Source organism: Pseudophryne corroboree, chromosome 6 (genome assembly GCF_028390025.1).
Source record: "Pseudophryne corroboree isolate aPseCor3 chromosome 6, aPseCor3.hap2, whole genome shotgun sequence".
Taxonomy (NCBI): Eukaryota; Metazoa; Chordata; class Amphibia; order Anura; family Myobatrachidae; genus Pseudophryne; species Pseudophryne corroboree.
Window position 1 is genome coordinate 213,520,810 of NC_086449.1, and position 27,404 is coordinate 213,548,213.

Sequence of the window (27,404 nt, forward strand, 5' to 3'; positions counted from 1 at the left end):
GCTCCTGCACTCGCGGTGAATAGACAGACAGGAGGAGAGGGGGCATGCCAGCAGCTCACGGAGCGCTTGGCATGCCCCCTCAGTGACGAAAACAGGGGCATGGCTTGCATCACGCCCCATTTTCATAGGCCATGCCCCCTTTTCTGGGCGGTGACCACGAGCAGCGCTGTTAGAGAGAGCAGCGGAGTGTTGCAGGTGAGTGTTGCCAGAGAGCAGGTGTTGAGATGCTGCAGCCCGAGGACCAGACACCGCCAGGCCTGGTGATAGGTTTCGGGTGCAACAGCCATCTTGAGGGTAGAGTGAGCAGCCATTACAGCAGGATCAGCCAGCTTGAAATTCCATTCCCTGGGTCTGAGTGATTACTGTTTGAAACTGACAACTAGCCGCAGACAAGTGTACTTTTCAGCCCCCACCACCTGTGTTACAAACTAGCCAGCAGCGCCATATTGTATCAGCTAATTCCCATAGAAGAAGGGCTAATCCAGCACTGAGTTTACTAAAGGTTCAAGATAAATGCTTGTGTTCCAGAGCAGAGTTTAAACGCATGGATAAGAGACATATCTATGCTAAAGGACTGAGTTTGTGCAATGCCGACAGATAGTTATTGCTAAAAGGACTGAGCTAATTAAACAAGTGTTAATCAAGCCCTGTAACTAAAAGCGACTGAGGGACAGATCTATTAAGATTGGTGAAGTGATAAAGTGGAAGGAGATAAAGGACCAGCCAATCAGATCCTTACTGCCATGTCACAAGCTGGGTTTGAAAAATGACAGTTAGGAGCTGACTTGCTGGTCCTTTATCACCTTCCACTTTATCACTTCACCGAGCTTAATAAATCTGCCCCTGAGTTTGTTCCATACAAAAACCCCTTATTGTGACATAAGTGCCGTTGACAAGAGATATTGTTATTTCTTCGCTAGGTACATCCTCTTTGCTATAACGAACTGATTAATAGTACCTATAGCCTGGATTCCACTTTGGTAACTGTGTGCCCATTCCCCCTGTTTATGCACTGTGTCACAGCAAACTTTAACAAAAGCTCCAACGATAATTGCTTATGAAGATACTTGTTTCCTTGGCTAAGAAAAATTATAAAGTCAATTTTTAGGAATACTGAAACGTATTGTCTTTATTCTTCTTGTGATCACAATATAGAATGGAATGCACAGTGTCTGATTTAATTTTCCTGATTCAAATGATTTTATGTAAATTTTGTGATTCCAGTTGTTTCTCATCCTGGTTGTAATTCTTCTTCTTTGTGATTCCAATAACTTGTCTGTTGTAAATTGGATGATCTTTTGTGGTGTGAACTGTAGAAAATTGCATATTCCTGTTTTTACTCCTTTTTGTGATTTACCACCTGAGCAACTTTCCGTAGTCAACCAATAATTACAAATCCAGAGTTCATTGCAGATTAATAAAAAGATTTCCTTTTGGAATTGCTGACTTACTTCTTAATTTGTATCAATCATTCCTACCTCTCTGACAATGGTACTAAGATACAAAGTGCAGGGAATAACATTTCAGCTAAAGGTCAGCCACATAGCCATCCAACACCTGTGATAACTACTTAGACATACCCTGCCAACCCCAGGGGTGTTACATAAGGATGGGTTTAAGTGGGCTGGAACAGGGTGGAACTGTGTTCTATCAGTAGTATTTTAAGGCGGAACGCATACCACCTCCGTCTGTCCACCTTACCTTGTACAGGTAGCGCTGCCTGATTGAAAGACTGTGTGCCACATTAATACATAAGGCTTGTGGGCACTAGACAATGTCTCATTCCCCCTCCCCCAGTCCCCCTCCCCCCAGTCCCCCTCCAATGATGCTAGTGGCGGGAATGAGGCAACGCAATGCTGTAATTATGAGTTCAACTACCTTGCCATGCAAAGAGAAGCCTCTGTGTACCTGAGAAGAGACAGGACCTGACCCATGCAGATGCTGATAGGGGATATCACTGACAGGAGGCAAGTAAAGGAGAACTGGAATGAGTAGTGCAAGAAAGAGCAGATGTAGGAAAGAGCTGGATGAGTGGGGAAGCCACATAAGGGAAATATGCTGCAGTGCATGGGAGGCACATGTTGGAAGATACACTGGTGGGATGGGGGCACATGTTGGAAGATACACTGTATTGCGGGAAAGAGGGGCACATGGTGGAGTATATACTGTATCGGGCAGTACATGAGGGAAGATGTGCGCTTTGTGAGGGAAGAAAGCTGTGTCAGTCAGGGAGAAAGTTGTGTGAGGGATAAGATGCATCAAGAGGTTGAGCTGCATGAGGAATAAGATGCGTCAGGATGGAGAGCTCCCTGAGGGATAAGATGCATCAGGAGGGTGAGCTACATGTGAAATAAGATGCGTTACGAGGTATAGCTGTGTGAGGGGCAAGATGCGTCAGGAGGGAGAGCTGTGTGAAGGGTAAGATGCATCAGGGGGAGAGCTGGATGAGGGATAAAATGTGTTTGGGAGGAGAGCTGCATGTGAGATAAGATGCATCAGAAGGATAGGTGTGTGAGGAGTAAAATGCATCAGAAGGGAGAGCTCCCTGAGGGGTAAAATGCTCATGTACTGCTGAGCGTCACTGGAGGTAATCGCGCTCTAAGGCAGACTTCCTCCATTTCAAACTTATGCTCTCATCCTCCAGTGCTGCCCTTTCTCTTGCTAAACAGTCATACTTTAAGAACCTCATCTCCTCCCAGTCTTCCAACCGCCGGCGCCTCTTTGCCACTCTCAACTCACTCCTCTGCCCACCTCCACCTCGTCTCCCTTCCTTCCTCACTCTCTGCTCTTGACTTTGCCACTTACTTCACATCCAAAATTGAATCCATACGTCAGGACATCACATCTCAACAGACTATCAGTAACCAGCCTTCTCCCATCCCTTACCAACTCTCCCCATGCCTCGCACCTACTCTGACATCTTTCTCCCATGCATCTGGAGAGGAAGTCGTGGCCTTCATTCGTCCCTGTCCCCTCACCACCTCCCCACTTCACCCTATCCCCTCCCGCCTCCTCTGCTACCTCTCTCCTTCTGCTTGTTTCCATCTTTCCCACCTTCTCAATCTCTTCCTCTCATCAGGAACTGTCCCGTCTGTCTTCAAGCATGCACTCATCTCTCCTATTCTTAAAAAAACCTACCCTTGATCCAAACACCTTCTCCAACTACCGACCCATCTCTCTCCTCCCTTTTGCCTCCAAACTCCTTGAGTGTATTGTCTACAACCGCCTTACTTCCTTTCTTTCCTGACACTCACTGCTTGACCCATTCCAGTCTGGCTTCCGTCCTCTCCACTACACTAAAACTGCCCTTACAAAAGTATGCAATGACCTCCATGCTGCTAAATCTAAGGGACACTACTCTCTACTTATTCTACTTGACCTCTCTGCTGCTTTTGACACTGTGGACCATCCTTCTTCTACTGCAAATCCTTCACTACATTGGTCTGCGTGACACTGCACTCTCTTGGCTGTCTTCCTACCTTTCTGACTGTTCATTCTCTGTCTCCTCTCATGACTCCACCTCCCCCTCACTTCCACTAACTGTAGGGGTACCACAAGGTCCTGTCCTTGGTCCTCTTCTCTTCTCTCTCTATACGTCCTCACTAGGTAAGCTCATTAGTTCTTTTGGTTTCCAATATCATCTCTATGCTGATGACACCCAAATCTATCTTTCCTCTCCAGACCTCTCCCCTGCTCTCCTCACTCGTTTCTCCAACTGTCTCTCTGCTACCTCTTCCTGGATGTCCCAGTGCTTTCTTAAACTTAACATGTTTAAGACTGAGCTGATCATCTTCCCTCCCTCCCGCATAACCTCACCTCCTACAATCTCATTATCTATTGATGGCATCACTATCTCCTCTAGCCCCCAAGTGTGCTGTCTTGGAGTAATCCTTGACTCCTCCCTCTCCTTCAAACCACACATTCAGCACCTCTCACAAACCTGCCGTTTTCATCTAAAAATATTTCCAGGATCAGACCCTTTCGGACCCAGGATGCTACTAAGACTCTTATCCACTCACTGGTCATCTCCAGACTGGACTACTGTAATCTCCTCCTGACTGGCATTCCTGACAAATACCTCTCTCCACTCTAATCTATCCTGAATGCTGCTGCCCGGCTCATCTTCCTCACCAAACGCACTACGTCCACCTCTCCTCTCTTACTAGACCTTCACTGGCTCCCCTTCCCTTTCAGAATCCATTTCAAGCTTCTCACACTCGCTTACAAAGCCCTCACCCACTCCTCTCCCATCTACATCTCTGACCTTATCTCCCTTTACACTCCCACCCGTCCTTTTCGCTCTGCTAATGGACGACGACTCTCCTGCCTACGGATTACTTCCTCCCACTCCTACCTCCAAGATTTTTCACATGCTGCACCACTTCTCTGGAATTCCCTACTTCTCCCCCTCAGACTCTCCACCTCTCTACAAAACTTCAAACGGGCTCTCAAGACCCACTTCTTCACCAAACCCAGCCAAATCTCATCCTAACCCTTTGTTCCACGCTCTCTATGTACCCCGTCTGTGTCACCCCTGTCTATCTACCCCTCCCCTTTAGAATGTAAGCTCTCACGAGCAGGGCCCTCTTCCCTCATGTGCTTATCCTTTCTTTAATAATCTTCAACTGCACCAAATCCAGCAGTCATCTGCCACCTGATACTTATTCCAGTGTCATCTGCTGATGTAACTATGTTTATTTACCCTGTACTTGTCCTTTACTGTCATCAACTGTAAGTTGCTGTTTTCCTGTTTGATTATTTGTTTATGTACTCTGTAATTGGGTGCTGCGGAACCCTTGTGGCGCCATATAATGGATAATAATAATAATAAAAGACGCATCAGGAGGGAGAGCTGCATGTGGGATAAGATGAATCAGGAGGGAGAGCTGTGTGAGGGGTAAGATGCGTCAGGGGGAGAGCTGTGTGAGGGGTAAGATGCATCAGGGGGAGAGCTGGATGAGGGATAAGATGTGTTTGGGAGGAGAGCTGCATGTGAGATAAGATGCATCAGAAGTATAGGTGTGTGAGGAGTAAAATGCATCAGAAGGGAGAGCTCCCTGAGAGGTAAGATGCATCAGGAGGGAGAGCTGCATGTGGGATAGGATGCATCAGGAGGGAGAGCTGCATGTGGGATAAGATGAATCAGGAGGGAGAGCTGCATGTGGGATAGGATACATCAGAAGGGAGAGCTCCCTGAGAGGTAAGATGCATCAGGAGGGAGAGCTGTGTGAGGGGTAAGATGCATCAGGAGGGAGAGCTGCATGTGGGATAGGACGCATCAGGAGGGAGAGCTGCATGTGGGATAGGACGCATCAGGAGGGAGAGCTGCATGTGGGATAGAACGCATCAGGAGGGAGAGCTGCATGTGGGATAGGACGCATCAGGAGGGAGAGCTGCATGTGGGATAGGATGCATCAGGAGGGAGAGCTGCATGTGGGATAGGACGCATCAGGAGGGAGAGCTGCATGTGGGATAGGATGCATAAACATCCTAGTGATATTTGGTGGACCCCCTTCCTTCAAAGTAAAGCATTCATTACCTTCAAACCCAGAAATAAAGACACGGAGACTTGAATTTTGGCAGAAAAATTGCTAGCTATTTATTTGACCCTAACCAATAGCAAACCTGTAATAGAAAATTTTATTAAGATGCCGATCCAGCCGGCATATGGTGGCAGCAAAAAGAACGGCTCTATTAACCTAAACTTACCGTAAAATACTAAAAATTCGAAACCATCCTAATTTTACTACAACTATCAAAAAACCGGTAATAGGTGACAACTCAACCCCCACAGTGACTACCCACCCTGATGGGTGCCCTGCCGCTGCCTTCCCGGACGGGTGGTCAAGCGGCCAATAAGTCGATGGAGGTGAGTGCACCTAAACCACACCAAACTGTAAAACACTACAGCTTACCATACAAATACAAACTGCCGTTCTTTCCCGCCAATAAATAGCCAACGATAAAACCAGCCAACAATTTAACGCCAAGGCACCACGTGCCAGAACTTCTGACAAAAGGGGCGGGAGGGTGGGAAGGCAAATCACCACAAGAGAGAACTAAAATGGCCTCACCTTCCCTATATATATTAAACCCTCCCCTTCAAAAAGGCTGTACTTTCCTCACAGCTAGGTCCACCCCTCACCAGATGTTTAACTCTTTCCTTTCCTATGCAGTCAATTCTCTCTCCTAAGGAGGGAGAGCTGCATGTGGGATAAGATGAATCAGGAGGGAGAGCTGTGTGAGGGGTAAGATGCATCAGGAGGGAGAGCGGCATGTGGGATAGGACGCATCAGGAGGGAGAGCTGCATGTGGGATAGGATGCATCAGGAGGGAGAGCTGCATGTGGGATAAGATGAATCAGGAGGGAGAGCTGTGTGAGGGGTAAGATGCATCAGGGGGAGAGCTGGATGAGGGATAAGATGTGTTTGGGAGGAGAGCTGCATGTGTAATAAAATGCATCAAGGGGAGAGCTGCGTGAGGAATAAGATGTGTCTGGGGAGAGCTATGGGGTAGCAGTTGATTTACCAATGGACACAATACCGACGGTCATAATACCGACACCCATTGACTGACAGTCAAAATACCAAAACGGTGAAAATACCGACATTCATTATGCCGACATGTTCAAAATGCAGTCAGAGTAGTCAGAATACCGACATGTGTTTTTAAGGAATTTTTGCTAAAAACAGACTTGTTCATACTTTACCATCCCAGTGGACCTGGAGAGGAAATATAATAGTGTGCTGAGAGCAGCGAGGCACCGTGCCCGAAGCATGGCGAGCGCAGCAAACCATGCAAGGGGACACGGTACACTTAGACGGTGTCCATGTCAAACTATGTCGACATGGACACAAACCACCCCAGAAAAACTCATGTCGGTATTTTGACATGTTGGCATTTCAAATGTCAGTATTCTGACTATGTCAGCATTTTGAACATGTCGGCATAGTGAATGTCGGTATTTTGACCATGTCGGTATTTTGACTGTAGGCCAATGGATGTCGGGATTATGACCATCGGTATTGTGTCTGTGTCGGTAAATCATACTGAACCGGAGCTATGCGAGGGATAAGTTATGGGAGGGGGAGAGCTGAGTGAGACATAACATATGTGAAATGAGACGAGGACCAATTTGCGCGCACTGGTTGCTGAAATTTGAGATTCCCCTCTTTGAAATGTGTATACCCGTGTGTATAGGTGCCATTATGGGTATGATACAACACATAGTACCCACCGACCCATACATAGAGTAATTGTGTCTAGTGATTACTGGTTATCATCAGAAAATAGCTGCTAAAGGGCCACATCATTAAAAAATGAGGATTCCCCTCTTTCAAATGTTTGTGCCACCACATGTACAGGTACAGTTATAGCTACTATAGGACATGTAGTGTCCTCCAGCCTGTATATGAGAAATAGCTACTAAGGGATCATATAATTTAAAAAAGGCAACACACCCTCTTTCAAACATAGCTGTCATTGAATTTATGAAAGCCAGCTTGGGGTACCCGATTAATTATTGTTCTGCACTGCATCGGTTAATGCCCGGTGATCTCAAATGATCACTAGACATTAGCTTTTATGGGGCACCTAGTTTGAAAAATGTGAATGTGTATTATGCCATGAGACTAGAGGTAAAACAGGAACTATCCAGGGCACTGTTAAAATCCAGGCAGTACGGAGAACACTCGATGCTGTGTATGTGGTAGAGAGAACATAACATGAGTGTTAGCTAGTGGTGAAGGTAGGAGCAGTTAGTCTCAGGATGAGTATGTGTCAAGTGGCTCTGGAAGAGACCTACTGTATTGGATTCTTTAAAAGTGATTTTCAGAGTGTTTGGAAGGTTGACCAGGGTCTGATAGGGCAGAGCAGAGATCTGTAACTGCGGACATCTCGCAGCTTTATAGAAAGCAACAGTCACACCTTTTAATAAGCAAAGTGTCAGAGCATCTATGTTTATCAGAAGACTGTTATTTCCCTTTCATATAAAATGTAGAACCACAACTTCATTATATTCTACATCATTACATTCTACCCTGATATGTGAGCTACTAATAGTAATGACTTATGTCACTTTATCAGTACCCACGAGTATTTTTGAACTTGTTACTTAGTATTTGGTACTGGTCATCTTAAACGTTTTGATAAAATATCCAGTCTGTAAATCCTCGAGAAAATCCAGACAATATGCATTGCATTTTTAACTATTTCCAGTCCGTCAGCATTGCCTAGATTTTATGTATTGTACGCCAGAAACATTAAAGTAAGATAACAGGCATGGTAGAGTTGCCATTTCTAAGATTTCTTTAACCACCTGCAGAAAAAAAAAATTGTCTTTTTACAAAATAAATTTATTGCATCACTTTAAGGTATCACAAATAACCTGACAGGAGATGGTTTTGTGATCCAGAGTTCTATCAGTCAGAACTATTGGGAAAATGTCTGACTCTCCATCATATATCTTCACCTGAGCCTACGGATGACTAATGCAATGTAATTGAATCAATTTTATTGTCTAAAATGACTCATTATAATGTGCCAGTGACAGAAAAAACTGGTCAATCTGACAAGTTAAAACGGCACCGCCAGTCATTTGAACTCCTTTTCAGCAACCAGGGTGCGAAAATTGGTCCTCACCTCATTTCACCTTTAGAATAGTGTCCAATGGAAGAAAAGTACTGTGGTTGAAAAGAAAATCTTTCTGAAGTAATTGCAAGTCCTAATAAATAGGAATCTTCCCATCAATTTTAACAGACTTCTTAACTATACTATTTCTGTCCCAATGTCTTCAACGTTGGGAAGATCTGAAATAGCCTCAGTAAACCACAAAATTGAGCTAAAGAAGCCTGTAGAAAATGCAATTGCATCAGTGATATGTCTAAATAGGATTCAATTGCATACACGTGTGTAGGTTATAATCTATATACAGGTGTTTCTCATAATCTATACTGCAAACTGATTGCTAAAGGAGAAGCACAGGCAATAATAGAGAAAGTTTTCTTTGTGTGTGGATGTACTGTTGCGACTGCTGCAAGGAGGGTTTTGGGGGCCTAGAAAGGAACCCTGCAGCCTGCAGAGGTGCTTGGTGGTGTGTCCTTGGGCCATGCCTTGAACTCAGTTACCTGATCGCTCCCGACCAAACTTCCTCTACATATTTTGGGAACGGGACAGAAGGTGGGATTGAAGCTGGCACTGGGTACAGATGTGTCTGGCTATGCACCGTAATATTACTACAGATATCCTCTGCAGTGATATGTTATTTGTGAAAGAAAGCTGAAACGGAGGGGATTTTTTGATTTTTAGTAGGCTCTAGAACCCGTCCAATCACATGAGCAAAGTTTTGCCCATCACAATTGCATTGGATTGGCTAATTGTGCCCATAACTAAATAATGTATTTTATAGATTGGTATTTTAAAGTCTCATTAGTAGGCCATTAACAGGTTTGAACTCTCCGCTCTTCATAAGTCTTGAATACATTATCCAAAACAGAAGTCTCCCAATGCACAATGGGATTTAAGTAGTTGACATAATTCTGTACAGGGACGAATCTACTATGAAACTAATGAAGTTTAAGCTTCATGGCCCCTAATCCCGGAGGGGCCTTGAAGCAACTTTTTTAATGAATGAATTTTTCAACAAAATCAATGGAGTTTTTTGTAAATGTGAGTTATTAAAATAAGGTTATTTTAGTGATAGAATCATCAGTAGTCTCCTTGTGCATTTTAACACCAAAAAACAGATTTTTACTTCTTTTTATGTACTTTATGGTTATAGCTCATCACCAATTACACCATGACAGACAGGCTTTTACTACAGCATAACTACTATTACAGCTTGGTCTAGGCATCACCTAATAAAGCAGGAGCTGCTGGGAGTTGTAGTCTAGCTCTGTAATTTGCACTCTGTAATTAGTGTGAAATTTGTATCTGTTTCAATCTACAATCCCCGGCAGCCCGCAGAACTTCTTTTTGTTACATTCCATGGAATGGCAGAGCCTGAGAGGGCCCATCCTAGGAAGGAGGCTGGGAGCAATGGAGGGTGAGAAGGAGCCTGGGACAATAAGGTCATTTAGGTGGGGGAGTGGAGTGCTGTGAGGGGATTAATGAAGTGGAGGTTCTGTGAGGTGATTATTGAAAGGGAGGTGTTGTGAGAGGTAGACATTAAGGGGACTGGGAGAGGTGGGGGTTCTATAACCAGGGAAGGGGCTCACTGTATGGCTCATTTTCAAGGATTCTACCACACTATCCCGTTTGTCACAGTTTGGGCTTTGAGGTCCTTGCAAGGGCAGCAAGACCCTTTGGACCTTGTCAGATGTTGCCCTAGTGTTTATGGTTGTGAAGGGGCCCCCAGAACAGGTTCAGGGTCCCAAAAATGTAGGTCACGACTGATTGTGTACGTCACTTTTACGTTGGGGTCTAAACTCCATTCACTAGAAATTATCTAAGTACTAATACAAGAATGATGACCAAATGCCTCAAGACAAGTATTTTATTCACTCAACTCAAATAAATCATCCAGTCATTTCAGAGAAAGCAGCAGCAGGGGAAGTACAGGACATAAACCATGACACGCGATACAAAGGTCAGACGAGCATGTGCTGAGCTCTGACTGGATGAGCTTATCACATGATCCTCTGACCTATGGAGATCATCAGCATTGTGGGACTGATGTAAATATAATGAGAGAGGGATGGCAAACAGTTTCACTTTAAAACTCCAAAAAGAAAGACTTTTCAGAGTTTGATGAATGTCACAATTTCGACATCCAATGGGGAGCGTAGAAATTGTAACAATTAGGATGATGAAAATGTCCCATAATCCCTGTGCATGGGGAGATAGAGAGAAGTCAACATTTTTTCTCCTTTTTCTTCCGTACTCATATTACGGAGAGATGTATCAAAGCTTTGAAAGAGTGGATAAGTGGAGAAGCTGCCCATAGCAATCAATCAGTGACTAAATATAATTTTATAATATGTAATTAATAAATCTTAGCTGGAAACTGAGTGCATTTGGATTGTTCTGCCATACTGATTCTGTGCCTATGACCGTATGTAAGTGCACATAGCATTCAGGATATGTCCAGGCAAACCTCACTGTCACACGCAGTCTCAGTGCTACCGGCATTCCGATGAGATGGCAGTGTCAGTGAGTGAGTCAGTCAATGTCTCACAATACATAACAGTGCAGTGGTGACCTCTCCTTCTCTTCCCGTCTACATTAGCAAGCGAGGTATTGGAATTGGGGGAGTTGATGGGGGGTATGGTGATATGGGGAGATTTTGTGAATATTATGATGAGAGGTGTGAGTGATTACATCAAAATAGTACAAGACACACCACTGGGTGGTGACAGACATATTCCTCAGTGCACTATATCCCTCTTTAAATTTCCCTGGGCCTACCTGACTAATAAAATGAGCTACACATGCCAGTGCACTGGACTGACTGCATCCAATGTCTCAGAAGTGCAACACATTGCACCCAATCATATTTTAACTGTCTTCTAGTTAGTGATGAGCGGGTTCGGATCCTCGGGATCCAGTATATCCTCACCTTTTTTTTGCACGGGTCCGAGCAACTCGGATCCTCCCGCCTTGCTCGGTTAACCCGAGCTCGCCCGAACGTCATCATCCCACGGTCGGATTCTCGCGAGATTCGTATTCTATATAAGGAGCCGCGCGTCGCTGCCATTTTTCACTCGTGCATTGGAGATGATCGTGAGAGGACGTGGCTGGCGTCCTCTCAGTTTCTATGTTCAGTGGGCTGCAAATATCTGTGCTCAGTGTGCTGCAAATGTCTGTGCTCAGTGTGCTAATTGCTTTATTGTGGGGACTGGGGACCACAAGTATTATATAGTAGGAGGACAGTGCAGAGTTTTGCTGACCAGTGACCACCAGTATTATACGTTCTCTGCCTGAAAAATGCTCCATATCTGTGCTGCATTGTAGTATATAGTAGGAGGACAGTGCAGAATTTTGCTGACCACCAGTATAACTATATATATAGCAGTACGGTACAGTAGTCCACTGCTCTACCTACCTCTGTGTCGTCAAGTATACTATCCATCCGTACCTGTGGTACATTTCAGTTTTGCACAGTTTGCTGACCACCAGTATATAATATATAGAAGTACGGTACAGTAGTCCACTGCTCTACCTACCTCTGTGTCGTCAAGTATATTATCCATCCATACCTGTGGTGCATTTCAGTTTTGCACAGTTTGCTGACCACCAGTATATAATATATAGCAGTACGGTACAGAAGGCAACTGCTCTACCTACCTCTGTGTCGTCAAGTATACTATCCATCCATACCTGTGGTGCATTTCAGTTTTGCACAGTTTGCTGACCGCCAGTATATAATATATAGCAGTACGGTACAGTAGACCACTGCTCTACCTACCTCTGTGTCGTCAAGTATACTATCCATCCATACCCATGGTGCATTTCAGTTTTGCACAGTTTGCTGACCACCAGTATATAATATATAGCAGTACGGTACAGAAGGCCACTGCTCTACCTACCTCTGTGTCGTCAAGTATACTATCCATCCATACCTGTGGTGCATTTCAGTTTTGCAGCACAGTTTGCTGACCACCAGTATATAATATATAGCAGTACGGTACAGTAGGCCACTGCTCTTCCTACCTCTGTGTCGTCAAGTATACTATCCATCCATACCGGTGGTGCATTTCAGTTTTGTACATTTTGCTGACCACCAGTATATAATATATAGCAGTACGGTACAGTAGGCCACTGCTCTACCTACCTCTGTGTCGTCAAGTATACTATCCATCCATACCTGTGGTGCATTTCAGTTTTGCACAGTTTGCTGACCACCAGTATATAATATATAGCAGTACGGTACAGTAGGCCACTGCTCTACCTACCTCTGTGTCGTCAAGTATACTATTCATCCATACCTGTGGTGCATTTCAGTTTTGCAGCACAGTTTGCTGACCACCAGTATATAATATATAGCAGTACGGTACAGAAGGCCACTGCTCTACCTACCTCTGTGTCGTCAAGTATTAAATCCATCCATACCTGTGGTGCATTTCAGTTTTGCACAGTTTGCTGACCACCCATATATAATATATAGCAGTACGGTACAGAAGGCCACTGCTCTACCAACCTCTGTGTCGTCAAGTATACTATCCATCCATACCTGTGGTGCATTTCAGTTTTGCACAGTTTGCTGACCACCAGTATATAATATATAGCAGTACGGTACAGTAGGCCACTGCTGTACCTACCTCTGTGTCGTCAAGTGTACTATCCATCCATACCTGTGGTGCATTTCAGTTTTGCACAGTTTGCTGACCACCAGTATATAATATATAGCAGTACGGTACAGTAGGCCACTGCTCTACCTACCTCTGTGTCGTCAAGTATACTATCCATCCATACCCATGGTGCATTTCAGTTTTGCACAGTTTGCTGACCACCAGTATATAATATATAGCAGTACGGTACAGAAGGCCACTGCTCTACCTACCTCTGTGTCGTCAAGTATACTATCCATCCATACCTGTGGTGCATTTCAGTTTTGCACATTTTGCTGACCACCAGTATATAATATATAGCAGTACGGTACAGTAGGCCACTGCTCTACCTACCTCTGTGTCGTCAAGTATACTATCCATTCATACCTGTGGTGCATTTCAGTTTTGCACAGTTTGCTGACCACCAGTATATAATATATAGCAGTACGGTACAGTAGGCCACTGCTCTACCAACCTCTGTGTCGTCAAGTATACTATCCATCCATACCTGTGGTGCATTTCAGTTGTGCGCAGTATATATAGTAGTAGGCCATTGCTATTGATATATTACTGTCATATAATTCCACACATTAAAAAATGGAGAACAATAAAAACAAAAATGTGGAGGGTAAAATAGGGAAAGATCAAGATCCACTTCCACCTCGTGCTGAAGCTGCTGCCACTAATCATGGCCGAGACGATGAAATGCCATCAACGTCGTCTGCCAAGGCCGATGCCCAATGTCATAGTAGAGAGCATGTAAAATCCCAAAAAATAAAGCTCAGTAAAATGACCCAAAAATCTAAATCAAAATCGTCTGAGGAGAAGCGTAAACTTGCCAATGTGCCATTTACGACACGGAGTGGCAAGGAACGGCTGAGGGCCTGGCCTATGTTCATGGCTAGTGGTTCAGCTTCACATGAGGATGGAAGCACTCATCCTCCTGCTAGAAAACTTAAAAGAGTTAAGATGGCAAAAGCACAGCAAAGAACTGTGCGTTCTTCTAAATCACAAATCCCCAAGGCGAGTCCAATTGTGTCAGTTGCGATGCCTGACCTTCCCAACACTGGACGGGAAGAGGTTGCGCCTTCCACCATTTGCACGCACCCTGCAAGTGCTGGAAGGAGCACCTGCAGTCCAGTTCCTGATAGTCAAATTGAAGATGTCACTGTTGAAGTACACCAGGATGAGGATATGGGTGTTGCTGGCGCTGGGGAGGAAATTGACAAGGAGGATTCTGATGGTGAGGTGGTTTGTTTAAGTCAGGCACCCGGGGATACACCTGTTGTCAATGGGACGAATATGGCCATTGACATGCCTGGTCAAAATACAAAAAAAAATCACCTCTTCGGTGTGGAATTATTTCAACAGAAATGCGGACAACTGGTGTCAAGCCGTGTGTTGCCTTTGTCAAGCTGTAATAAGTAGGGGTAAGGACGTTAACCACCTAGGAACATCCACCCTTATACGTCACCTGGACTGCATTCATCAGAAGTCAGTGAAAAGTTCAAAAACTTAGGATGACAGCGGAAGCAGTCCACTGACCACTAAATCCCTTCCTCTTGTAACCAAGCTCCTGCAAACCACACCACCAACTCCCTCAGTGTCAATTTCCTCCTTAGACAGGAAAGCCAATAGTCCTGCAGGCCATGTCACATGCAAGTCTGACGAGTCCTCTCCTGCCTGGGATTCCTCCAATGCATCCTTGAGTGTAACACCTACTGCTGCTGGCGCTGCTGTTGTTGCTACTGGGAGTCGATCGTCATCCCAGAGGGGAAGTCGGAAGACCACTTGTACTACTTCCAGTAAGCAATTGACTGTCCAACAGTCCTTTGCGAGGAAGATGAAATATCACAGCAGTCATCCTGCTGAAAAGTGGATAACTCAGGCCACGGCAGCCTGGGTGGTGAGAAACGTGTTTCCGGTATCCACCGTTAATTCACAGGGAACTAGAGACTTGATTGAGGTACTGTGTCCCCGGTACCAAATACCATCTAGGTTCCATTTCTCTAGGCAGGCGATACCGAAAATGTACACAGACCTCAGAAAAAGAGTCACCAGTGTCCTTAAAAATGCAGTTGTACCCAATGTCCACTTAACCACGGACATGTGGACAAGTGGAGCAGGGCAAACTCAGGACTATATGACTGTAACAGCCCACTGGGTAGATGTATTGCCTCCCGCAGCAAGAACAGCAGCGGCGGCACTAGTAGCAGCATCTCGCAAACACCAACTCGTTCCTAGGCAGGCTACGCTTTGTATCACCGCTTTCCATAAGAGGCACACAGCTGACAACCTCTTCCGGAAACTGAGGAACATCATCGCAGAATGGCTTACCCCAATTGGACTCTCCTGGGGATTTGTGACATCGGACAATGCCACCAATATTGTGTGTGCATTACATCTGGGCAAATTCCAGCACGTCCCATGTTTTGCACATACATTGAATTTGGTGGTGCAAAATTATTTAAAAAACGACAGGGGCGTGCAAGAGATGCTGTCGGTGGCCAAAAGAATTGCGGGCCACTTTCGGCATTCAGCTAGCGCATGCCGAAGACTGGAGCACCAGCAAACAGTCCTGAACCTGCCCTGCCATCATCTGAAGCAAGAGGTGGTAACGAGTTGGAATTCAACCCTCTATATGCTTCAGAGGATGGAGGAGCAGCAAAAGGCCATTCAAGCCTATACATTTGCCTACGATATAGGCAAAGGAGGGGGAATGCACCTGACTCAAGCACAGTGGAGAATGATTTCAACATTGTGCAAGGTTCTGCAACCCTTTGAACTTGCCACATGTGAAGTCAGTTCAGACACTGCCAGCCTGAGTCAGGTCTTTCCCCTCATCAGGCTTTTGCAGAAGAAGCTGGAGACATTGAAGGAGGAGCTAAAACAGAGCGATTCCGCTAGGCATGTGGGACTTGTGGATGGAGCCCTTAATTCGCTTAACCAGGATTCACGGGTGGTCAATCTGTTGAAATCAGAGTACTACATTTTGGCCACCGTGCTTGATCCTAGATTTAAAACCTACGTTGTATCTCTCTTTCCGGCAGACACAAGTCTGCAGAGGTTCAAAGACCTGCTGGTGAGACACTTGTCAAGTCAAGCGGAACGTGACCCGTCAACAGCTCCTACTTCACATTCTCCCGCAACTGGGGGTGCGAGGAAAAGGCTAAGAATTCCAAGCCCACCCGCTGGCGGTGATGCAGGGCAGTCTGGAGCGAGTGCTGACATCTGGTCCGGACTGAAGGACCTGCCAACAATTACTGACATGTCGTCTACTGTCACTGCATATGATTCTGTCACCATTGAAAGAATGGTGGAGGATTATATGAGTGACCGCATCCAAGTAGGCACGTCAGACAGTCCGTACGTATACTGGCAGGAAAAAGAGGCAATTTGGAGGCCCTTGCAAAAACTGGCTTTATTTTACCTAAGTTGCCCCCCCTCCAGTGTGTACTCCGAAAGAGTGTTTAGTGCAGCCGCTCACCTTGTCAGCAATCGGCGTACGAGGTTACTTCCAGAAAATGTGGAGAAGATGATGTTCATCAAAATGAATTATAATCAATTCCTCCGTGGAGACATTCACCAGCAATTGCCTCCTGAAAGTACACAGGGACCTGAGATGGTGGATTCCAGTGGGGACGAATTAATAATCTGTGAGGAGGGGGATGTACACAGTGAAAGGGGTTAGGAATCGGAGGAAGAGGAGGAGGTGGACATCTTGCCTCTGTAGAGCCAGTTTGTGCAAGGAGAGATTGATTGCTTCTTTTTTTGGTGGGGGCCCAAACCAACCAGTCATTTCAGTCACAGTCGTGTGGCAGACCCTGTCGCTGAAATGATGGGTTTGTTAAAGTGTGCATTTCCTGTTTATACAACATAAGGGTGGGTGGGAGGGCCCAAGGACAATTCAATCTTGCACCTTTTTTTTCTTTCATTTTTCTTTGCATCGTGTGCTGCTTGGGGACTATTTTTGGAAGTGCCATCCTGTCTGACACTGCAGTGCCACTCCTAGATGGGCCAGGTGTTTGTGTCGGCCACTTGGGTCGCTTAGCTTAGCCATCCAGCGACCTTGGTGCACCTCTTTTTTTCTTTGCATCATGTGCTGTTTGGGGACTATTTATTAAATCTGCCATCCTGTCTGACACTGCAGTGCCGCTCCTAGATGGGCCAGGTGTTTGTGTCGGCCACTTGGGTCACTTAGCTTAGTCACACAGCTACCTCATTGCGCCTCTTTTTTTCTTTGCATCATGTGCTGTTTGGGGACTATTTTTTTTGAAGTGCCATCCTGTCTGACACTGCAGTGCCACTCCTAGATGGGCCAGGTGTTTGTGTCGGCCACTTGTGTCGCTTAGCTTAGTCACACAGCTACCTCATTGCACCTCTTTTTTTCTTTGCATCATGTGCTGTTTGGGGACTTTTTTTTAGAAGTGCCATCCTGTCTGACACTGCAGTGCCACTCCTAGATGGGCCAGGTGTTTGTGTCGGCCACTTGGGTCGCTTAGCTTAGTCATCCAGCGACCTCTGTGCAAATTGTAGGACTAAAAATAATATTGTGAGGTGTGAGGTGTGAGGTGTTCAGAATAGACTGAAAATGAGTGGAAATTATGGTTATTGAGGTTAATAATACTATGGGTTCAAAATGACCCCCAAATTCTATGATTTAAGCTGTTTTTTGAGGGTTTTTTTGTAAAAAAACACCCGAATCCAAAACACACCCAAATCCGACAAAAAAATTTCAGGGAGGTTTTGCCAAAACGCTTCCGAATCCAAAACACGGCCGCGGAACCGAATCCAAAACCAAAACACAAAACCCGAAAAATTTCCGGTGCACATCACTACTTCTAGTACAGTTTAGTCAATAAAACAGATACGTCCCAATCGTCTGCGTAATGTACCATTGCTTTATTTGGTAGTTGCTTTCTCCCTTCTTGCACCTATATCTTGTTATTAGAACTTCCTTTTCTTGTATGCACCATGATCAATAATTGTACTATATAGATGCAGCTTACTGTATATACATAGGTGATGTGCATAAATCAATTTTCACAGGTTGTGCATGTGGTTCTTCCTGAATATCCTAACTGGGTTGTAGACAAGGACAATAAAGTACTGTACATAAGTATTCAAGTGGGAACAGAACATGTTTTCTTGAAGATTTGGCTACATTTGGATTTTATGTAGAACTGTAAAATTATTTCGCCAATTTTTTTTTTTACAATGACAATTATTATTGCATGTTTAACCCCACAGGTAGGTGATAAATGTTCTACATCTCACAGTATATATTCATTGTCACAATTTGTGAGTGCTCTCATTATAACTTATTTTATGGTCCTCTCAATTGAATGATATATTTTATTCTTGGGAAGATATGGCTTTATATTAGTAGATTTTTGTAATAAATAGCATTCTAAATAATTATAAGGAAATTTGGAAAAAATAGAGAAACATACCTAAATATGTAGACAATAAACAAGGCATGCATTTTTCAAGCTATTTTGAGTTTTTAATGGTTTAGGCCAGATAGTTTGGTTGTAGAGATAGAACTTGATTTTGTTCGTTTTAGACTTTTATTTCATTATAAGGCTAGAGTTAGAGCTTGTACTATGAATAGGTTTCCCGTTGCATTTTGGCTAGGATTTAAAACAAGTACGAATAACAGCTATTTTTTGTTTTGCTATCTGTTCAACTATTATGCTTTTGTTGGTTAAAGTTGTTGAGCAATGAAGATATTCCCTAGAAGCCCAATTAAGAGACTCATGGAGAATCACTTGACACACTGGAACCATATGAAGATTAACAGGATGTTAAGGGTCCCATACACTAGAGCAATAATGCCAGATTTCAGCCCAATTCGGGCATTCGGCTCGATATATTGGGTGAAATCAGGCATTTTTTAGGTGTCTCCGGGCCGATCCGATCCAATGTGCATTCCTGTGAGCATCGGATCGGATCCTCCAGATTGAATGTGCTGCACATTCAATCAGGTCCAACCTGGGGGCATGGCTGGGATCGCCCAGGATACATCGGAAGCAAAAGGACAGCATCCGATGTATCTTGGGCGATCCTGCCCCCCTGGAGGCTGCCGGGGTGATCACCTGCGATCGGCTCCGACATGAGGTCGGACAAGTGTATGGGGCCCTTTACTCCCTTGGACATTTATAGAAGTGCCTGTGAGGTCCAATAGCTGTTAAGTTATTTGAATGACCAGTCTGAGTCTCCTTTATATGGCTCTTACAGCATATGGGGGAAATATGCAGTAATGGAGATAAACAGAGATAGTAAATGGGAAGTGTCTTTAAACATAAATGCAGTAGGATTTGTTAACTGGTTCATTAAAGTTACAGAATAATTAATTAGTATAGCTAAATTGTAGAATTATTTCTTTGTATACTTCAATCAAGAAAATGAGACAAACCAGTAACAATCAATACTACTCTGTCCAATTAAGATGGGGTTTCATATTGATTAGACATGACCTTTGTTTTTTTGGACGAAGTGCCTATGTTGTAGTTATTTAAGGTATCAACAGAGTAGTAGCTGATGATACAATCGCTTATCGCTTTATACACAGCAAGGGACATTAAATTAAACATGCAATTCTTGCTACTCTAAATGGTAGATAAATACTTAATTCCACTTGCCGTCTTCCAAAAACGCATCTAGAGTATCATGCTGATTTGTTTGAGTTTGCATACAGCCTATCCTGCCTAACTCTGCTTTTATATTATGTGGGAGGACAGGTTACATTTTCAGCAATAACTTGTAAACAATCATTTTTTACTATAACACAAACTAATGCACATAAGAGAATGAAAATAAAAAACAATTAAAATATACACGACTGTTAACAGGAAGTATCATAACTGCAAAAATATAAATAATGAACAGCCTTTTGCCTGGTACATGTAATGCTAAGGGCCAACCCTTGAAAGAGAATAGATTACTTTCCTGGTATCAGAATAGCTACAAATCTATGTATTTGCAATCCCACAGTATTGTGCAGGGCACTTTGCTTTCCTCTATCCGAACTCCTCATCATAATACCACAATGTATACTTGCCTACTTACCCGGAATGGCCGGGAGGCTCCCGAAAATCAGGTGGCCCTCATGGCCCCCCGAAAGAGCAGGCAAGTCTTCCAATTTTTAAGTCCCCCCCTGCTACTTAGTGAGTAAAGAGGGCAGTCCGGGCAGCCGATGGCGCGATTCTTGCTGAATCGCTTCATCATAACCATGAGTCTGAAATCCAGTTCAGATTGCATCCTTGGAATGCAGCCTTCACAAACCTAGTCCAAGGCCTGAGAGTGCACACGCTGGTGGAAATTTACTAAGGTCCCGATTTGATTCGAGATTGCATTTTCAGGCGAAAATGCAACTCGGAAATTTACTAAACACAAATCACGGCAGTGTTGGTGCAATTCGCATTGAGATACACTGCTGTCCACACAATTACAAATCAATAGATCATCGGTCAAACATGGTTGTTTGGTCACATACACCTCATACCACACAGGAATTAACTAAGGATTCGTATTCTCAATCGCTGCCGACAATAGCCAAACACTGCTGCAAAAGCATGTAATTCGTACAGAAATAGAACTTTCAAATAGACCTGCTTTTGGCTGGTGTGTTTGGAGAATCATCCACGGATCAGTGAGATGCGTGCATGCTTCTCTGTGTAAAAGTGATTGAAATAGTTAAAAATAAAAATTCCGTGGGGTCCCCCCTCCCAAGCATAATCGGGCCTGGGCTCTTTGAGCCGGTCCTGGTTGCAAAAATACAGGGACAATATTGTCTAGAGCTCCACCATATTTAAACAACCAGCACCGGGCCCTTGGACCGGTTCTGGTTCCAAAAATACAGGGGACAAAAGAGGTTGAGGTCGCCCGTATTTTTAAAACCAGCACCAGGCTCCACTAGCCCGGGAGATAATGCTACAGCCAGGGGACAAATTTAGATTGGTCCCTGCGGCTGTGGCATTAACCACCAACTAGTCATCCATGGCTGGGGTTCCCTGGGTGAGTAGTGACCCCTACAATACAGGGGTCAGCCCCTTCATGCACCCGAGGGCCAGGAGTGAAGCCCGAGCCTGTCCCCTCCATCCGTTGGCTGTGGATGAAGGACTGATAGCCATAAAAAGTGTAAAAAAAAATAAAAAATAATACATTTTGTCTTTTGGTGTGGGACTACAGGTCCCAGCAAGCCTCCCCGCATGCTGGTACTTGGAGAACCGCAAGTGCCAGCATGTGGAGCATTAAAGGGCCCACTTGTACCTGTAGTTCCACAGCAAAAGAAATATTACAATAAACACGCGATCCTCCATTATAGTCAATGGTGGGAACTTTGCGATCTGCGGTAGACCGCAAGATTATCGAGGTCACTCTTGTGGGTGACCTCAATTAACCTTGCGGTCTACCGCAGACACACACTGTCACATTGGGACATCACATAACCCAGAGACATGTGTAATGCTTTTGAAAAACAGTACTACACCACCTTCAAAATACCCTTCTCATCCCTACAAATACCCTTGCATGATTGCGCTCACCATTGGCAGAGACTGGTGGGTTAGTCCTCTAAGATCGGGACTGTTCCTTTATATAATGATAACAAGAAAACAAAAATATTTGCAATTGATATATGTTGCCACAAACACCACATAATAGCCAAGGATAGAGATTAGTGAGGTTTTCTGAACTGTTTAATCAAATATTCGCTTCACTTTGCATTTTGTTGTAAAATTTGTCATTTGCAGAATATGGATTATTTGAGTGTCCCCAGTGTTATCCCAACAACAACACACAGCAGAATTAATTGATTGGTGTTGTTTCAGTTCCATTTTATTACTTGCTGTATTAGTTTCAGTGATAACATTTGTGAAAACAAAAAGTTTCAGATACAGCGAATAAAAAAACAGAGCTCAAAGGAGAGATTCAATTAGCAGCAAATTTCCCTCTGATGTAACGCAAATTCTGTGACAGGAAGACCTAGCTTTTCTGGTCACACCCCATAGAGAGCCGAACAAGGACTTGTAAGGTTTTCCTGACGTGATAATCTCCTCACATCTCATGAGGTTACAACAGAATCTCACACTTAATGAAATCACCCCCATAGATTGTACTGCCGGGAATGCATCTTCGTAAAACAACCTGTTCCACTGCAAAAGTCAATTCACACAAAATGGGACCTAATCTCTAGACTTCGATACCTGATCACTTTTCAAGGTAAAGAGCAGGGATGGATTGGGGCCAAAAAGCGTCCCTGGCATGCGTGTGCAGTGAATGGAGGCGGGCAGACACTCTTCATGGGGGCATGCTGAGAATCAGGGGGGCATGGACGTGTGGCATGCCCCCGTATTTCCTAGCAACCAACACTTTGGCCGGCGGGGGATGATGGGGGACACTAACAGAGTGCCGGAAGCTGTGCTTCACCTGGCCTTCTCGCTTTCTGTGTGACCGGTGCGGCCCACCAGGTCTTCTGGCATGTGCCAGATGGGCAGTCCAGTACTGGCTATGGGGCCTATATATTAAAAGGCAAGGACAGGGATAAACAGCCACATCAGAGGAGTATTTCACATTTAACTCCTCCTGAGAATTGGTGTAAACCACTCTATACCTATGGAGGCATTCTCGTGGCAGAGAGATCACACAATCCTTCTCCGCAGCCTCCGTCCAGCTGCGTAAAGCTTACACTGTGCATAAGATCCCTCTCTTGGGAGAATGCCTCCATAGGCATAAATTGGTTACACCATTTACGGTTGGTGTAAACCCATAGAGCCAAACTCTGACATTTTTAAACATATTGGTGAAACTGTAGTTCCCATTGATAATAATGATGACTGTAGTGTGCAGCACTAATTAGCCTTTTTAGGAACATTTTGTAAAATCTCTGGTATCAGTCTGTTAGTACATAGTGGGAATACATAAAAGTATGCATAAACGGCAGTTTCTACTTTCTACATAATTCAGTAAAAATGCATGATAAATAGGCCCCTAAGTCATAGTACAAGAATTGTCCGTATCCTTACATGGGCAGTCAGCCATTACTACAGCATGAATACATTCCTCTGCCATGTGGTTTCAACCAGTGTAATACATTTTCTCAATTTGGCTGTATTTTAATGGACACTTCACAACAGACTGTCCCTTTAAACTGAGCGCTCCTGTTGTATTAATATGCAGAATGAGTTTTCATTTGACCATGCAACAAATGTATGTCTTCATCTCCTCATTTTCACTTCTCGTTATGAATATTTTAAAACCCTGATGTACTCCTGACCATGTGGGTTTTAAGCAAAGACTTATCGCAGCGTAAAACACCCTCATTTTTTATCCTCTAGCTGAGGGTTTCTTTATCCCTTTTCCAGGGTGTAATTTTAAATGTGTTGCCAAAAGCATAGACTTGGCAGGGTTTGAGATATAATTTGCAATCTGCAGTGTTTGCTGGTTAGCCCTGCATCTGCCCCCCCATCCCATGTACCCCCCCTCTCTGTCTCTTTTTTAACCAGTCTGCCTGCTATGTCAATAGGGGGCATCCCTCATCTGTCTAAGAGAAAAATAGCATACTAATTAGAATTCTATTTGCCAGAAGCTGCAGAGTTTCATGCTTATAGATTTTCGGTTTCTTTGTTTGAATCAAATTGCCAACTTTGTCGTGCACCCTTTCCCCTCCTTTTTTTGTTTTTTTCTTCTTATTTCTTCCATTTCTGCGGAAGAGTGAATGAGAAGGAGAGTAAGTCTTATTTGATTGTGAAATGCAAACAACCTCTCAGCTGTGATATGTCAGGGTTGTGCTGTAAAACAGCATTCATGCTTTTCAGTGGGTACCGATCATACTTAGCAAGGTTATTGTAGAAGTGTGGGTTACTGGCAGAGAGAAAATGCCTTGTCTGCCTTCCCTGTTATTCAAATTCTGGGGAAACGCACTCACCAAGCTCACAGACAGATGGTTTAGGCTTGGATAAAATTCATTAGTCTGAGATCAGAGAAGCTTGTTGATAGCATCATGCGCAGTCGTTATTGCTGATTATTATTATTTTTCCCCGGCAGAAACCTCCCCTTGTGTGGAGGGGAGGGAAGGATATGTCAAAAATTGTCATATTTTGCACTAATTTGTTTTCATGGCCCTGTAAAGGTTTTTGATTTCCCCCGTTATTAAAATGTCACAATTAACTACAGTTTTCTTTTCCACATTAACAGTGTGGGTCTTAAGCGAAGCTGAACGGAAAATAGCATAACTAGAAAACACCAGTGTTTGTATCTATAAATCGTAATTACCAGTTCATGGGAAAGTTCTTTTTAGTTTAATGAATTTGAATGAAGAGAAATAATTCATTGTCAAGTAATTGCCAGAGAATTATATCATTTATTAAGCATGTGTGTGTGTGTGTGTGTGTGTGTGTGTGTGTGTGTGTGTGTGTGTGTGTGTGTGTGTGGTCTGCACCAATAAATGAATGCTTTTGACTAGTTGATTGTCAGAGTGTGTAAAAACAAAAAAGTCAAAAATTTATCAGCTCTACATCCATGCAGCTGTCTTCAATTTGTACATGGAGCCACTCAATTAGATGTACATGTCTCAGTTTGAGATTAATATTTACTCCGCACTCACTATGGAAGGCAAACGTGGGTGGCACAAATGTGACACTCATGGAATTAAAGTATTTAAAGATGCCACCTTGCCCCCACAGGTGGCATTTGGGTGGTATGATTTATGTGATTATATGTAACAGTACCAGCAGATAAAACAAAAAAAGAGAATTTGTCAGAAGATAAAATAAAAATTCTTTCTTTCTAGATAATTGCACATTAGTGTGGGGAATATGGTGTGGGATCGCCTAATGTCATTTACTCATGCTGTGACTTGTGTCACCTCACGTTAAGTTAATTTATTCCTTCATGTTTTGTTAGATTCAGCTATTTTTTGTAATATTCTTTCTGTTGCATCTCACGAAAAAAGCTAAAGGCAAATAATAATACTAAAACTATATAAGGTAGCATACCACCAATGATCTGTAGATCTCCCGAACTGGGATGGGTGGTCTCCAGTATCCGACTGTCGGGATCCCGGCGCACAGTATACCGGTGCCGGAATCCCGACAGCCGACACTTTTTCTCCCTCACGGGGGTCCACGACCCCCTGGAGGGAGAATAACGCACCACCGTGCCCGCAAGGGGCTCATTTGCGCTCGCCAGGCTGTCGGTATGCCGGCGGTCGGGCTCACTGCGCCGGTATGCTGGTTGCCGGGAGCCCAGCCGCCGGCATACCATACTACACCCACTGGGATAGTGTGTGAAGCAATGTCAGGTAATTTTGGGAATGTCATGTCCCTTGGTGGCTGAGTAGAACCCCTGAGACACTAGTCCAGCCTTAGGGCTAGCAACAGAAATCTTGGGACCAGATACACTCATGTTTATGGCAGGGACGTTCGGTGAGGTAATCGGCTCAGGTGGCACTGGCTAGTGCCAGAGCTAAATTTACATAGAATATATGATCCCTAGGGTACATGTGGGCATTATACACAGATAGAGCAGTATAAACTCCTGGAAATTTGGTGAGTTTTGATCAGAGATGTGCAGAAAAGATAGGCAGATGAGGCACTGCCTCACCTGTCATAGACTTTTTGCTCCACAGTTTTGACTGTAAAAATGATTAGAATAATATTATAAAGAAAATATTTCTAATATAGTCTTTGTATTTTTCATATATTTTATATAGACAGAACTGGCATGTATGTTAGTATGACAGGAAAGGCTCTGCCTCACCTCACCGCACGTCACTGGTTTGTTGGTGCCCCCATTCCTGCAATACAAGTCGGTAGCTCATCCTCAATATGTCTCTCCAGGCTCATCCTTCTCTCTGTCTCTCCATCTCCATCCTCATTCCCCCTCTCTGTCTCTCCAGGCTCATCCTTCTCTCTGTCTCTCCATCTCTAACCTCATACCAATCTCTGTGGACCAGCACCCCCCCCCCAATATCTCACCAGCACCAGCAGACCATCTCAGTCTCCAGCATACCCTCCAGTGTCTCTCCAGCACCAGCACAATACCCCACCCGTGTCTCTCCAACAACCCCTACTCCAAGATTGCCCAACTCCAGAAACCCCCCTCCTCTCTCTTCAGTCACCGCCCCCTGTCTCCCCAGTAGCAACTCCAGTAAACCCTCCCCCATCCCTCCAGTCCCAGCTCAAATCCACACTTACCTTGTCTGTCTTCTGCAGCTCCTCTTCGCAGCTCCTCTGCCCAGTGCTCATCAGCGGGGCCACAATAAAAAGAAACCTTTATTGCATTGACTGCTAGACTCTCTCTTAATACCTGTGCCCTGCAGTATTTTCTACAAGGGTACAGGTGGGCCAGGTAGGTGACAGCAGCCAGGTGCTGAGCTGGACTCTGTGGACTCCTGAGTGGCCAGGGCCTCTTGGTGTCTTGGTACCTGGTACAAGTGTCCCACTACTATTTTGTTGCCAAGGGCATGCTCAGCTCTTCTCCTCAGTACACCACTTAAATGTAATTTGCATCATGAAAGAAACACCAGACTTTCCTGCAATCATGACAAAATACAGATCTGTTGTACCCATGCTTGCTGATGTTAGGCTTTTCCCCTCCAGAAGGCCGAAGAGGTAAATGCAGTGGGCAAGGCAACATGGTGCTCATTATCACTTACCTGCCCCTCATGATGATGAGATACAGAGCTAATTATGTTCCTGACTACATAACCAGAAAAATAGGTGGAATCCGGGAAGGTTCCCTGTCCTGTTATTCATGGAGAATACCCCAAAATTCTGGAGAGTTCATGCAGAACTGTCCCCTCAAGTCAGGACAGTTGGGAAGCATGTTGTAGTATAACTCTTCTCTTACCCCCACTAGCAGAACTGCAGTCTCAGAGACTGGAATATTTAGCCCTAGTTCTGGGTAGATTTATTTTTTTATTTCCGTTATTAAATTGTAATATTTGAAATTATATCTGTACAATGTGGCGTCCCTTCCTCTTATGATGAGTATAAAAAAGTATTTTCTCTAAATATTTCACAGCCAATTAATTTTACAGGAATAAAAACAGTTCCAGGTTTATATATAATGTTTACATTTAGAATTGTAGTTTTCTTTTCATCATCTATGCTAATTTACATACCATTTATACTA